The sequence below is a fragment of the Equus caballus genome, chromosome 27 (assembly GCF_041296265.1).
Source record: "Equus caballus isolate H_3958 breed thoroughbred chromosome 27, TB-T2T, whole genome shotgun sequence".
Lineage (NCBI taxonomy): Eukaryota > Metazoa > Chordata > Mammalia > Perissodactyla > Equidae > Equus > Equus caballus.
This window is the reverse complement of record NC_091710.1, coordinates 32913578-32930339: the sequence shown is the minus strand read 5'-3', so window position 1 is coordinate 32930339 and position 16762 is coordinate 32913578.

Genomic DNA, 16762 nt, shown 5'->3' with positions numbered 1-16762 from the left:
TGAACTCCTGATAAACTGGTTGTTATAAGAAACGAGGTAACTTTTCCCAATCTTTGGATCACTGTTAACCAATCTGAACTTGATGTGGTTTGGGTCCATTGGTCATGAGCCTCCACAGGGAATTTCCTGTTGGCTTTTTCTATCCTTAATATTTCCCTCTACCTGTCACCATGTTGCAGGGGCCAGACAACTGCCCACCAATGGCGCTCTTGCCCTATTTCTCAGAGCAAACTTTCCCTGGCTCCAGAGAAGAGGGAGTTCAGGATCCCATCATCTGAAGCCCAAAGATGAGTGAAGATGATCTTGCCCCCAGGGCCCAAAGAAGGCAATCACAATTGTTGACAGTACGTTTCTTGTTTGGTCTTAATTAAAACCACTCAGCTTATCATTCAGCGTTCTGGGAAGGCACAGAATTCATCTCAGGTGGTTTGAATAAAGAGATTTTGTGAAGAACTATTCACAGATGTATAGGCAAGATTAAGGCAACAAACCAGAAAACAAAGATATCCAGAGACTAGCGACATTGGAAGACATTACCTCCACTAAGGCCAGAGAGACAAGGAGGAAATAGAGTTACCAGAGCTGGGTGCAAGCTGAAGGTAGAGATGGGGCCAACTGGCAGGAACAGAAGGCATGGAGGGGGTTATCCATTTGCCCCCTTGATACCTTGATCCCCTCTCTGATGCCCTGCCGCTGTCTCCCTGTACCAAATCCACCTGGCAGCCAGTCAGCAAGGGGCCCAAGGGATGCAGTCCACAGGGGTCGGCATCCCAAGCATGGAGCAGGGAAGAGAAAGGAGAGAATGGCTTGGCACACCATTTGGGCCACCAACAGACTTATCCAATTGCAACGTCCCAACCTAGTCCCACTCATTTTTAGGATCTTTTCTCCAGCATCAGTAAAGAGAATACTAATTTTCTCTCTTGTGCATGTGTGTGAGTGCGTGTGAATGTGTGACAGTGGTTTCAGAGTCTGAAACCGCCATCAGACAGAGCTTGACTCTGAGCACTGCAGCTTGCTAGTTATATGATCTTGAACAAATTGTTTAGTTTCACCAAGCCTTAGTTTCCTCATCTATAAAATGAGGACAATAACGGTACCCACCTTAAAGGGTTTTTGAGCTAATTAAATGCGACAATCCATGTAAAGTTTTTAGCACAGTGCATGGTGCAGAGTGAGGGCACAGAGAAGGCATTCAGTGTGGCTGGTCCTTTCTGAGCTACTTTGAACAAAGACGTTCGCCCATCCCCCACGAGCAGGCAATTTTTGGGGCCAGGCCACTCTAAATTCAAGTTTAGAGGGAAGACTATTTGCAAGTCGTTAAGAGAGTAGATCCCAAGAGTTCTCATCACAAGGAAAAAAACATGTTTTTCTTTTTCTTTTTTTTCTATCTATATGAGAGGATGGATGTTAACTAAACTTGTGATAATCATTTCATAATATATGTAGGTCAAATTATTATAATGTGCGCCTTAAAATTATCCAGCATCAATGTCAATGACATCTCAAAGAAACTGAAAAAACAGTTAGAGGGAAGACAGACAAACGTCTCTCACGCCTGCAAAGATGCAGCCCTGCTAGGACAGCACAGAACGCGCAACTCACATGGAACATCTGCACCGAAGGCAACGGCCGTGACGTCAGGGTTTCCCCAAACAAGAGGCAGGTGATTGCTTCACATCTGCGTGACCAAGGGGCCCGTTCTGGTTATTTTCCCCAAAGGAAACATGCTCCACAAATAACAGAAAATTACTAGCAATGTTAAAATGATACTTTTCCAACTTCAAAAAACCCAAAAGAACAAAATGTCTCAGTCAGCTCGGGCTGCTATGACAGAATATCACAGGCTGAGTGGCTTAAACAGGAGAAATTTATCTTCTCACAGTTTTGAGAGCTGGACATCCCAGATCAAGGTCCAGCTGGGTCAGTTTCTGGTGAGAGCTCTCCTCGTTGGTAGATGGCCACCTTCTCGCTGAGCGTTCCCATGGCCTCCCCTGGGTGTACGTGTGGAGACAGAGAGAGAGAACTCTCTCCTTTCCTCTTCTTGTAAGGACACCAGTCCTATTGTTTTTGGTCCCAACCCGAATGACCTCATTTAACCTTAATTACCTCCTAAAAGCTTTATCTTCAAATATAATCACACTGGGGCTAGGGCTTCAATGTATGAATTTTTGGAGGACTCAGTTCCCTTCACAGCACAAAACCAAAGAAAACTGTAGTCCCACAAGTCACTCGATTACCAAGATTTTTCAGATCACCTCAAAATATTCCTGGTTATCAAAACAGCCTCATCAGAAGCCAGGAAGTTTACCATAGGAGAAAACAGCACTGCTCATAAGCATGTATCCAACAAAAATGTGTCCATGTATTCACCAAAAGACATATAATAGAATGTTCATAGCCCCAAACAGAAAAACCCCAAATATCCATTTCCTGCTGAATGGATAAACAACCGCTAGTATATTCCCACAACATCAGAGCATACGGCAGCAAAAAGAAGCAGTAACATGGATAAATCTCACTAACACAAGGGAAGAAGCAAGACGCTTCAAAGTACACATTCTATGATTCGGTTAATGTCAAGCTCAATATTAGGCAAAATTACATCTGGAAGTCAGGAGAGTGGTTACCCTTGGGAGAAGGGCATAATGACCAGAAGGGGCCATGGGAGAGGAGGATCTGGGATTCTAATGCTGTAATGTTCCATTTCTTGGTGTGGGTGCTGGTTACACGAGTGTGCTCATGCTGTGAAAATTCACTGAGCTCAGGACGGATGGTTTATGCATTTTTCTGTATGTATGTTAGATTTCAGTAAAATTTTGCAAACCTCAAGCTCTGACATCTGATTCTGGGCATAGCCAGCTTCCTGGTCCTTCAGTTGTGTCCACCATTGCTGCGCCCCATGTGCTTTTTGCAGAACCTGGGCAAGAAGTGAGGGTGGGAGGAGAACACAGAGAGAACCGCTGAAAAGCCCACAGGAGAGGGAGAAGCACCCCAGTGAGCCGGGGCACAGAGTGCATGAGCCGGAGGGAGCACAGTGAAGGGGACCTTTGGCAATGAGGGCAAAAATTAAACAACATAGTGAGAGAATGTTTGTTTGTTGCAAAGGCAGATAATATGAATAGCATCAAAAAGGAAAGAAATTACTTTGGAAGAATCATTTTAGCATCTTATCTGCACATAATGTGAATTTGAGAAGGAAAAAACCAGGTTCACTGAGATCCATGTAAATAAGTGCGTGCTGGCTCCATGCTCGTCTGCGTCTGAATCCTCAGAACATTTCCCGTGAAACAAGATGTGAAGAACATTCCATCTCACCCAGCAGACAATGCTGATGTTTTGCTGTGGGCCCGTTCACAATAATATCAACTTCTAAAACTAAGGGAAGTGAATATTTATTCCTCGTAATCAGACTCTTCAGAACTTGTTGACTGAACTGGCAGGACTCTGCCTGCCCACCACACTCCAAAACTTTTTTCGATTCCAGTTTACAGATATTGTCAGTGTCTTTACACGCACAGGACCAGAGAAGTATTCTACGTTCTTCACAGAAATGAAAGTAAGGATGGAGTGGCCAACACTGGGGTATGGGATCCCACCTCCAAAAATTACCTAGGAAACAGAGCAACATGAGAACAGCATCACCCGCAAGGAACACTGAGATTTTAGCATCATCACCATTTCATGATCAACTACTAACCACCAGGTACTGTTTTATGAACTTTGCATGCATCACGTGCAATTCTCACAGCTGTTATTATTTCTGTGATATTGATAAGGAACCTGATGCTCACAGATGCTAAACAACTTATCCAAGAACACACAGCCAATCAACGAGAGCCTGGATTTCTCAGGTCTGTCTCCTGAGTTATGCTCTTTGCACTCTGCTCTACTTACTGTCTCCTAGAATGAGCGAAGTTTTGAAGAGCTTGGTAGGACCAGAGTGAGTCTGCAGATAGGAAAATCCAGCAGGAAAGAAATGATCTCTGAAGACAAAAAAGCAGGAATAAGAGTAAGGTTTAGAATATTCTACTCAAAGATCTCTCTGCTCTCATTGCCTGTTAAGAAGGCTGGGAAGGACTATGGGGGAAAGTTAGTGCTTTTTGCTGAATAGCCTCATAGATGGGCTACAATTAACAGAGAGGGAGAGGGAAGCTTAAAGCGACATTTCCAGAAACCCAAATGGCATGTGCTGCAACACTTTCCTGGGTCTAAACCAGAGGGTTCCAGCCAGGCCCATAAGAGATAAAGCCCTGGAGGAGCATTTCAATGACTAGCAGGCAGGGTCTGTGCTGTTTGTCATGCTGCCTGAGACATTCATCAACCATAGATGCTGTGGAGATGAAGCAGTGGACATCTACTTCAGGAGAAGGTGGAAGATTGGAGTGATGCTTCTGAATGATCTGGATCATTAGAGAGAGAGAAAGGATCCTAGAGATGATGGGAGAAATAATCCATGAGAAGAGACAGAAGGAATGAACCCAAGGAGGCAGAGATGCAATTCAGCGCTACGAGTTTGGTGAGAGTAGGATAAGGTGCTCTCTGGAAGGCAAGATAAGGAACTCTGCACTAGCAGACCCCATGGACAGAGAGAGGCAGAAATCCTGTGAAGGTGAAGCTTGAGGGTCCCTCACTCCCAAAGGCTCCTTTCCAAGAGCTTACAAAGTACACTGACAATGCATTCGTATGATCACATGCTTGGTAAAATTAGGGGAAAAGAGATGTTTTAGCTGAAATTAGTTAAGCTTGGTGAATCTTTTTATTCCAACTTCCCCTTCACCCTACTTGCCCATAGATCAAGTGGCCCCAGAATGTCCTTGGTCCTTTTGGGAATCCAGCTAAGAGGAATTTGTGTTGGGGGTATATTTAGTTGAGGTCTAATGGGATATATTAATATGGTTTTCAGTTATTTCTATGAATAGTCATTCCATGTAGGAATGGTTTTCAGGAGCATACCTACCATTGTGGGCGCTGACTTGCCCAGCATCATAGCACCAAGATGCAGGGCCAGAGGTCACATCGAGATATGAACGAGTTCTCCAGTGATGGGTAAGAAAGGATCTGGATAGTGTGGAAGAAATAAGCTTGGAAATGTTTGGAGCAAGAGCTAGTCTAGGAAAATTATAATCATCAGATGATAAAACTGAAGCAGAGGATTTGAATCTTATCGATGCCAAATCAAACTTGGAAGCTCTCTTGTGTCAAGAATACACTCAGTAAAGCAACATCTACAACTATAAACTCGCCTCATGTATTTTTTTCTTTTTTGATGGGAATTGTGTGAAATAGAATTTACCAGAAATCTTATGTTTGTAGGACCCAAACAGCAAGTCTGTGCGTGTGTGAAGCTGACATCTTTCAGTCAACCCAACTATCAGCAATGAGAAACAAACGCTGATGATCTGTGGTAGAGGAAAGACTGAATTATCTTGCTCGTCTCTCTATAGAAAAAGCTATTACAGAGTTGCTGTCATATGAAGAAGTAATCAAAGAGCAGGCAGCCAAAAAATTGGGGGAATATGTTATAAAGGTGTTTCAGGTAATTAAATAATAAAAATATAGGGTTTTTTAAATGGCTTTTGTGATGCTTGTAGTATCAGTCAGCTTTTTAAAATTTATGATTGTGGCTTCTTTTCACATTCTAAATACGTATTCGTGTCTGTGCCTAATTTTGAATTTACATTTTCCTACTCCAGTTCTTAAAGAAGGCCCGTGGAATTGAATAAGCTTTGAGCTCCACATCACCGGCCCCACCCCTGCCTGAGATGAGGGATTAACAGCAGGTTTCCCGTGAGACAGGGCAGAGGATTCATGGAGCCAGCTGGAGAGGGGAAATCCTTTATCAACCCAGGAGGAGAGTTACACAGCTGGTGGGTGATTCCCCACAGGGGAAGGTGGAGGGAGCTAATTAGTGGATGTGCTCAAGCATGGGGTATGGCAAGGGACAGAGGAAGCTGCGAAAGCACCTGATATGGTCTCTCCTGGCCTGGAATTTTCAGAAAGAGGGTGAGATTTTCTGTTTGAGGCAGCAGGGCTGTCCCAGAATCCTTGAAACCAAGCTAGGTCTGGCTTCCCAACAACGGATTGACACTTAAGAAAACTCCAGGAAGAGGAGAACATGTTGGTAAAACCTATATCCTAAAATTCTGGAGAAAGTGTAGCTCTAATCCTACGAGGCATTGAGTCTCTCAATGGCCCTAAGGAATTTTTGTTCTCGAAGCGTTAATGTTTGTTTCTTCCAAATTTTATCCCAGGCAGGCATACGATGACATCCATAAGAGGGTATTGCCACCCATCACACCTTGGCTTCCCTGAGAATTAGTGCTCGGAAATGAATTCAAATTAATTATCTGGTTACACGATGGCAGGATTAACCTTTAAAGTGGATGCAATGACCATGATTTACATAATCTATTTAATCATTTTTCAATAGAGTTAATATTCTGAAGACAAGTGGGGAGAAATAAATTACATCTTATAGCTTTTTGCAAACACCAGGCTCAACTGACTAAAGAATAAAATTAACATTATCTAAGGTATGGAACATATCGGGCGCCCGAAGTAATAAATTAGATTACAGGGATAATTAACAACCCTTCCAGAGTCTTCCCGTAATATGAATTCATCCAGACAGTAAATAAACAGTGACACACACAAGGAGCAGATTTCATCCATCTTGGGACCCAAACAGAGATTCCCTGATCTGATAAGACCTTACGAAACATTTGACAGGTGTGTGGAATAAACATGGAGACTATTTATTTAAGGATCTACCAGAGATCTGTCTAGAATGGAAGGTATAGGCTGAAAATGAGCCAAATAAAATTTAATTTGAATCTGGGTGCATTTCTCCTCTGATGGTTTTCTTCATTTAGGTTCCATTCTGGGCAGGATGTGCGTGTTTTATTCTGCTTTCTAAAGACACAAAGGCCTAACAACTTAGTGACTGGAATGGTCTGTTCTTTAGTCTCAAGGAAGCTGGTGCCTCAGAGCTGTGACGTGAGGAAACCAGAAGAGACCTTGGGAAATGTGTTTAGGGAAAGATGCCTTATTTAAAGTGAACTTTCTGATTCTAAAAAGTCTGAAAATTTAGATTTCCCCAAGAAAATGAGAAGACAAGGAATATAAAAACAGAAACTCTGTCATTTTAAAAAGTAGTTTATATAAAAATTTAATTTTCAATTAAATAAAATTACACACTGTGAATGCTGCAAACACAAGGGAAAAAAGGAGAGTTCCACGAGGATACTGGAGCTCTACCTCTCACACAGAATGAGATGCAGAGGGAAGCATGCAGGGAGGAAGCTGCGCCTGGAGACACAGAGAACTGGGTTCCAGCCCCGCTGCCGCTAACTCAACAGCTCTGAGCAAACTCACCTCACTCCTCTGGGTGTCTAGGTCCCTCATCTGAAAAGTAAGGACCATCTGGTACCCAGCTCGCAGCACCCCAGTTAAGCAGGGGTGTGGACTCAGTCCAGCCTGTGTGTGAGTTTCAGCCCTATTAGCTGCACAACTCTGAGCAAGACATTTAAACCTTTTAACCTCAGTTGCCTTATCTGTAAAATGGAGAATTAGTAGAACCTACCTCATAGGATTATCAGGATGACTGACCAAAGTAAATGAATAGAGTACTTAGCACACAGTGCCTGGCACACAGTAAGGGTTTGACAAAAACTGGCTCTTGATAGATATAATATAGCTCAAAAATCTCCCCAGCTATAGCATTCTATAATCCTAGTTTTATGACATAAGGATAGAAAACCCACAGTTGAACAATATTACAAATGATGAGTCTGTTTTTTAGTGCCATCGAGTCAATTCTGACTCCTAGCGACCCTGTGGACAGCAGGGGGAACCCTGCCCCATCTTTTCCGCCATCCCCTCACCTTCCAGTGCTACATCAGACAATGTTCCACTGCTATTCACAGGGTTTTCATGGCCAGTTTTTTCAGAAGTGGGTGGCCAGGTCCTTCTTCCTAGTCTGTCTTAGTCCGGAAGCTCCACTGAAACCTGTCTACCATGGGTGACCCTGCTGGCATTTGAAATCCCAGTGGCATAACTTTCAGCATCGTAGAACATACAGCCACCACAGTGTGACACCTGACAGACAGAGGGTGTGGTTCCCTGAGCAGGAAGTGAACCCGGGCTGAGGCTGTGAGAGTGCCGAATCTTAACCACCAGATCGCCAGGAAGAATCTGTAAGCTGTGTCAGTTCATGAAGACATAAAGACACCATAACGTTAAGTAGAAGAAGGAAGTTGCAAATAGTTGTCTTCAGTGTATATGTGCTCGTAAAAATGAGGGGTATATGACAAACAATGGAAGGAAATCATCATTGAAACCATTGAAATATTCTATTATCCTTCTCTCTAAAGCTGTTTGAGAGTTAATACCAATTTAAGAAAAAGCTGAAACTCTATGAAAAGTGGTTTCGCTTCTCCTCTTTTTCTGTGAAATTATCCAAGATAAGTAGAGGTTGCCATGTGGGGTCACAGTTAGTGCCCGAGGGCCCTTGGAAAGCCATCCTGCCTGGGCGATGGATCTAGTTGTTTTGTGGCTCATCTTTAGCGCCTCACAAAAAGCTTTTCAAAAGGGAGAGATGGTCCCTTCTCTCCTCGTGAAGCTTGCTGAACGTCTTTCCTCAGAAAATGTTCCTCGTAGCTTTTCTCTGACTCAGCCTCAAGCATTTCAAGAAAAGCCCATAAAGACAGCGACTCCATAAATTCAGCAGAAACACTCTTCATCCAACTTTGACTCTTACTTTTTGAATGTCAGTGGGAAGAGAGGGTGTGCCTCTCTACTGCCATTTAAACAGTGCTGGAGAATGAGAAATCCTCTGTGGAATCAGCGACAGGCACAGCCACTTTCTAAATGATACTTCAAATGCAGGGTCTCAGGCTTCTGGCTCCTACGCTACTGATCTTTCTACCCCACCTAAACGCCTCTGTGTTACTCTAATAACTAGAGAATAACCACAAGAGCTCAATTATCGAGTATTTTATAGATGCGTGGCACCATGTTGAGCACTTTACACACATCGTTTGATTCTCACAACAACTCTATAACGTATATAGTAATATTGTCCCCATTTTACAGATGAAGACATGGAGACTTAGAAAGTGCAAGCAACTCCTTCGAGGTTACAGTGTTTGTAAACACCAGAGATAGGATTCGAATCGCCTTCTACTTGATTCCAAAGCTCATGGTCCGAGCAGTTACTCCGTAGGCCTGTCTGTTGGTTGAGAGAGCTCTCGCCCTTAACAATCTTCCCCAAATTACTGTGGCGTCTCCTCTCCTTTAGGAATAAGACATCCTGTGCACATGCCTTAGGGAGCGTTTTCCCCACCATGAGTGCCTCAGTTAGCCAATAGTTTGATTGCCTGTTTTAGCCCAGCGATCGTGCTAAGATAAAAAGCTTTTGAACTTCCAGCCTTGTCATCTTCTAAAAAGAATGCATTTGAGGAGAGTTAATAGACACGTGAGGTTTTAAAAAATTAAAAGTCCATCTTTAAGTAAGAGATTCTTTAAAAAGTGGGCTAAAGAGCAAAAAAATTCTAAATCTGAATGCATGTGTGTTTGTGTGTGTGTCTGCATAAAGGAAGTCCAAGAAAAACGATGCCCATTTATTTCACAAAATGCCATCAGAAAAGATGAGGAATGTCAAGGCAAGAGGAGACTATAGCTATTTATTCCCCAAAGGAAGAGCATTTGGGGAGATTCATCGGCATGACATTAGCAATCCTCCAAAACATTTAGACATGAATACTTGAAGACAAGAAAAGGACAAATCAATCAGGCACATCGCATTTGAAACCATCACAGTACACAGTGCTGCGATAAGTCATCATCTGTGAATGCAGCCACTTGCTTCCCCTCTACTTAGCTGCTTCATCTTCCACAGACAAGTATAAAGATACAGCTGGGAATCAGCCAAACCGAGGCAACCAAACATGTGCTCCTTCAAATCAATGTGCAAGGAAACAAAATGGAGAAAGCCCGCTTTCAAATCAACATACTCCTTCTCTAAAGAGGGGCTCCATCTCTTCCTGTATATGGGTGCGACACCCCTCAGAGAAGGGCGAGGGCTGATTTCTTTTCTCTTCTCAAGGGTTAATTCTCCTGTTGTTGTCACTCACAGAATGCAATAGCCAATTGGAGGAGATATCCTTTTGTTCCTCTATGTCAGTAATAGACGTTTCTTTTAGATCAGGGAGCCGGAGGGGGGAAGTGAAGATGCCAATTAAGCATGAGGGAGGAATAAATTTAGTCTCATGCAGCCTCAAAATGAGCTACCCCACAGTCCAGAGTTGTGTCTCTGTCAGGTTCTTCAGGAGTATTCCTGATCTTAAAATTAACTCTATTGGAGCCAAGAGAGTGTTCCTTTTCTTCGTAGAAAAATCACTTATTCACTTAGGTCTCAGACACACTGGTTCTGAAGCTAAAAGTCTTGTCCCACACAGCTCTGTGGGAGGCAACAGAGTTTGGCCACATTATTCTGAACTCTGAATACGTGCAGACCTGAATTCAAGCCCTCAATTTCTTCTTGGCTTCAAGATCTACCAGGACTCGGGGAGGGAGAATGGAGGTGTGGAGTTCAGAACTACTTGGTTTTTTATTTTTTGTTTTTTGTTTTTTTTGAGGAAGATTAGCCCTGAGCTAACTACTGCCAGTCCTCCTCTTTTTGCTGAGGAAGCCTGGCCCTGAGCTAGCATCTGTGCTCATCTTCCTCTACTTTATATGTGGGATGACTACCGCAGCATGGCTTGGCAAGCAGTGCCAAGTCCACACCCTGGATCCGAACCAGCGAACCCCGGGCCGCCAAGAAGCGCAACAGGCAAACTTAACCGCTGCACCACCGGGCCGGCCCCCAGAACTACTTGTTTACTTGATAAATTATAGATCCTCGGGGACTGTTGTCAAGCTTTGAGGGAAGAAGAGCGGATTCTCACATCAACCTTTTAAAGGCTTCATTGTATATTTGAGGTGCAACAAGGGAAATTCACCAAATTTCTCTGAAATTTTGTTTCTTATTTTGTAAAATAAAAATAACCTCTTCTGCTTAGCTCACAAGAATCATCTACTTGTGCAGAAGGATCGTGTCCCCTAAAGTTTTATCTCAAATTTTTGAGCAGCACCCAGCATAGAGAAAATGTAGAAAAATATGGTTGAGTACATGAATGAGCGAAGGAATAAGTACAATAGTGGATTGACAGGAACAAAATATGAAGAGTTCATGAAGTCCTCTATACTATTTGCAAGCACAGGCTTCCCCAGAGGTAATAAACTATAGGGCACTTCCCTTGGCACGTTTCAACCTCTGTAAAGTATTTCAACCTTTGATGGAATTATAATTTTAAATTGTTTTGTCTTTGGCAAACCAATGCTAATACACGTACGGCTTTTCCTCTAAAGACCACCTTCACCTGAGCTCTGGTTTCATCTCCCTGTCTCTAGGTAGCTAGAGGTATTGTCGTGTGCCTTTGTGACAGCTCCAAGGGAGGTTTTATGGGGTCACGTCTGCCTTGCCATAATTCCTCCAGCCGTCACCTGGCTTGCACTTCTAGAAATCCATTACCCTCCAAATATTAGTGGGAAATGATGATTTTAGAAGAAAACATTAACAAAATTAGAGATCCCAGTCTCAGGTGGGGTCTCCCTAGAGTGCAGGCAGCAGGGTCTGTCTGGGTCCTCACATTTGAGACCTGCCAGTTTGGCTCACATCCTTGTCATGTCCCTAGGGAAAGTGTTAGCCACCAACCACTTCTGACAGTGGGCCAGGCCCTGTGCGAGGCTCTGTGGGTAAACTGAGGTATGTAGTATCCACATCCTCCAGAGAGACAGACATGAACACATAAAAGTTGTCCAGCACTCCAAGACAGCCCATCTTAAGGGCTGCCTGAGCCAGCTGGGGTTGCCAGGTCTGAGAGAGCAAAGGGCCAGAGTCTTTGGGGAAGATTTGATAAAGAAAGTGGGACTTGAACCAGGAGTTGAGGGGGAAGGATTCACCTAGCTGTGCAGAGAGGAGTGGGAATTCTGAGAGGAGGTGGTGACAGAGAGCATGTGACCAAGGCAGGGAGGAGACAAGCGTGTAGGGAGAGCACCAGACGGGAGCTGGAAGAGGCAGTGTTCGCGCCGACCTTGCACGGAGCCAGTGAGGCTCTCCAAGGGCCTTGGGCAAAGACAACAGGCTGCTGAGGCCCAGGGTCTTCCTTTCTTGACAACTCTTTCTCCCTCATAGAGTCCTTGGAAAGATCAAATTAAATAGTGGATGTGAAAGCTATTTGAAAATTCTAAATAGCTGCACAAACTCAATGTGCCATTATCATTGCTATTTCAGAAAAATAAGGGTAGAAAAGCAAGAAAAACATTAAATGTTGGGCTACTATGTTCACTGCAGCATTATTCACAGCAGCCAAGACACGGAGGCAATTTAAACGTCCAGCAATGGATGAACGGATAAAGCAGCTGGGAATATACACAATGGAATATTGTTCAGCCATAAAAAATGAGGAAATCCTTCATTTTGTGACATCATGGATGGACATGAAGGCATTATGCTAAGTGAAATAAGTCAGATGGAGAAAGACAAAAACTGTATGATCTCACTTATATGTGGAATCTAAAACAACAACAACAAAATAAAACTCATGGAAAAAGAGATCAGATTTGTAGTTTCCAGAGGCAGGAGGATTGGAGGAAGGACAACTCGGGGGAGGTGGTGAAGAGGTATAAACTTCCAATTAGAAGGTAAATAAGTACTAGGAATGTAATGTACAACATACATAACGACAGTTACCCCTGCTGTATGATCTACAGAAAAGTTAAGAGAGTAGATCCTAAGAGTTCTCATCACAAAGAAAATTTTTTTTTCTTGTCTTTTTATTGTATCTCCGTGAGACTACACCTATTGGGCTAATCATTTCACAATATATGTAAGTTAAACCATCATGCTGTACACCTTAAACTTATACAGTGATGTATGTCAATTATTTCTCAATAAAACTGGAAAAAATATGTCTGGCTAAGGAGCGGTGCTGGTTGAAACTGAACTTCCTAAGAAAGAAGGAGCCATGAAGAGCCCCAGGCAGGCCCGCTCCACTCCTCTCTCTCTGCCCGCTGCCTCCTTCCCTCCCCCGCAATCAATACCCCCCACCTCAGCCTCCACCTCTCCTACAAACGCAGCGGGAAGACGAAAGCTTATCTCTGAGAGTATGGATGAAGCATTAATTCACCCATTTCTGCTCCACCCTCCCCCTCACACAAAGCTAAAAATGAGCAAATCAATCAATGTGGTCTATTTTAGAATTTCAGCAAACTTTGAACATCTGAGGCAGCGCTGCCTAGCAACAAGAGTGATGACATCGGGGCAGCCGGAGTTCTGATTCCAGATGTGCTGCAGATTCGCTGCTTAACTTTGGCTTAGCTTTACTTTCCTTGTCTGAACCTCAGTTTCCTCATCTGTGAAATGGGGGGCTTCCATGTTCTTTAAGGACTTGTCATATCCTCTTGGGGGATATTTCTGTACCTGAGGACAGTGGAGTGGAGGAGCTTCAGGGAGGGCACTACGTGCTCCAGGAAGAGCAGATAAAATATATGGTGGACACGCTGACAACTACATGTCCTGTCTAGAGCCAGGTGGACACTGGTCCGTATGCAACACACGCTGAGGACGTGCCAAATAGATCGGCTGATGAGCGATGCAGAGCTCCTGCCATCAGAGCTCACAATCGCGTGGCAAAGTCAGACCAATAGGCCATTACCATGAAGCACGGCAGGCGTCTGGCCGCAGTAGTGCTTGGAGCTACAGGAGAGAGATGAGGGACTGCGACATCAGACTGGTGTTTTCCAACGTTTCCATCTTGTGCTCTCCCCAATGCTTTCTCTGTTTCCTGAATAGCTTCCCCAATCAAGAGGATTTAGATACAATTGAGCTTCTATTTTTACAACATTACAATGACATTACATATACCAAATATACCCAACCCTCATGGATCTGAGATGCCCTGCGAGGGATCCTCTCCACCCGCTGTGGCAAGTCGTGGATTACCTAAGGACCTTGTCCTATGCCATCACACTGTGATTGTCTATCTTGGTCTATGCTGGCTGTTTCTGAATGGCGTTTATTGAACTCACTTCCAGAACACTGCCCTTTCTTTTTCTTGCTCTGTATCTGCCGCTTGGCTGTGTTATAGCTTTCACCAGGTGTCCCAATTCTGTTGGGCAAATTCCCTATATCCGAGGGCAAACACCAGGATACAGACTCAGCACTGACAGAGAGGCCAATTATCAACCACCTGCTTGGGTTTAATCAGGAGAATTCACGCCCAAAGCCGATGAGAGTCTAGGGGGTGGGGATTAGTGGTGTTTAGCAACCATCTGCAAGGTTCCTAAGCGCCCTGTTCACTATAAAAATACATGCTTTGTTTCTTTTTTCCTAAAAAGTCCCTTCTACCTTCAAGGGTCTGGTATCCAAGAATCTTGTGATAGAGCCCCTGCTCTCCATCTTTACCCTTTCTTTGTTTCAGAGACCTGTCCCATTCCTCTGAGCCTCGGCCACTCTTGACTCACAATCCCAGTATTTCCCATCTGCCCAGTCCTCCAGTCCCTTGATCCTTTCGCTGGCCCGTCCCTGCACCTTCTCCAGTTCCATATGGCTTTCTTGAGAAGGATGCACAGCTACCTCAGGGGAACGCAAGCATTTGTTATGTGTTTTCAAAGCTCTTCCTGGCGACACCAGCCTCGTGCTGGCCCCTCTGGTCACATCAACCCATGCCAGCAGATGAGCCGAATGATAACCTCTGGCCTTCCTTCTCCTGCATTCTCTCAGGGATAGACACTCTCTCCAAGGCCCTCTGAAAATGACTCCGCCCGACAATAGCTGTTTCTCCTTGCCATGCTGCTGTTCTCTGCCACAGGTGGGAATCACTAAGAAGCAGAAACTGTTTTGCAGCCAGAAGAATTCTAATCCTGGGCTAAGCATGTTCGCATCCCAAATGCACCTAGGGCACGGACTCTGACAAACAGATGACATAGCCACAGTTGTGGAAGCAGAGCCATCCGCAATCCTCTGGCTTCCTCCTAGGGTGGCGGCAAGGAGCTTCCATCACTGCCAGTCGCTCTGATTAGACCCCTAAAGCACAGCCGCGGTGTGCAATTTCCTTCCAACAGCATGAGCCTGAATCTACGTGAAATGAACTGGATTGTGTTCATCAGAAATAGCTCCAGCAACTGTGTGAGCCGTTCCGTTTCTTCTGTTCCAATACAAGACTTTTCGAGGCTTTCACGAAAAATTATAACCCATGATTTATTTTTTCTTCCCGCAGAGACACAGTGTGTATGTGTACACATATACACCTAACTTGGCTCGTATGCACCGCCCCCTCTTCCCTTCTCTAGTTTCTCTCTCCATTTGTTTCTCTGTTTATATATTCTCTCCTCCCTCCCCCTCTCTCTTCCTCCCCTCTCCCTTCTCTCTCCTTCTCTTTTTCTCTCTCTTCTCTCCCTCTTTTCCTCACTCCCTTCTTCTCCCCGCTCCTCCCACACTTCCTTCTCTTTATCTTCTCTCTCTATCTGTATGTGCCTCTCTCCCCTCATCTCTACTAATCGCCCTGATGCCTAAAACTGGGCAAAAAAGAGAATTCAGCCCATGGCCCTGAAATTATAAAGCGTCAGCTTTGTGAGGGTTGTGTCGTCTACTCACTCCCCATCACTGTGTCCCAGCGTCTCACTCTACAGAGTTTCTTTAATACGTGCTTGATAAGCAGCAACAAAAAAATACAGCAGAAAAAAGCTATAAAACCAAACTGCACTGAGCTTAACTCTCCCGTGTTCATTAACACTCGTTGATACCGTGGATTCTATTAGGCTGACCTTTCACAGCTACAGTGTGACACGATCTTTATTATGACAAGTTGGAGCCCCCAAGTGCTTTCTAAAATATGAAAGAGCAAATGATCAGGGTTTAGGGGACTTTGGGAGGCATTTTATTACACTTTGATTTTTAGAAAATTGGTAATTTGTGTATGGTACAATTTATATACATTCATGTACTGCATAATGACATTTCAGTCAACGATTGACTGTGTATGCGATGGGGGTCCCATAAGATGAGTACCATATAGCCTAGGTGTGTAGCAGGCTATACCATCTAGGTTTGTGTAAGTTCACTCTATGACGTTCACGCGATGATGCAATCAGCTAACAATGCATTTCTCAGAACGTATCCCCATAGTTAAGTGATGCGTGACTATTCTGATTTGACCTAAACACCCTTTTCCCTAATTGTGCCACATGGCAGAGAGGCATAAGGAAATGGTTGTAGAAATTCTTTGTGTAACATATTGGAAGACAAAACAGAAATCTGTGTGTCAACAGATCTCAAATATCATTCATTTCTATCCCTCGGGCTCTGACGCAGTAGCAGCTGCCTCTGAGAAGTCCCAATTATGAACCTGCCCCTGCTGACCCACCCCTTTGGGTGCCTTTGCCCCAGGAGGGTCACTCACTCCAGTTCGCTCTGTCTGCCTGGCCTCTCAGCTTTGGTGTCATCAGCTCCCTGCCTCTAAGTTGCCCCTGTTTGTCATTTCAGCTTCCCTGAGAGCAGTTGATGCCCGAACAGCCCTGTCCTGCACACATTCGGAATGAAAACATCTTTTGCACTTGTCCCAGTGGCGGTGAATTATAGAATCATAAATCTGAAAGGGATCTCAGAGTTGTCTCCTCTAGTCTCTCACTTGACTAATGAGTAGGGTGACCGATTTGT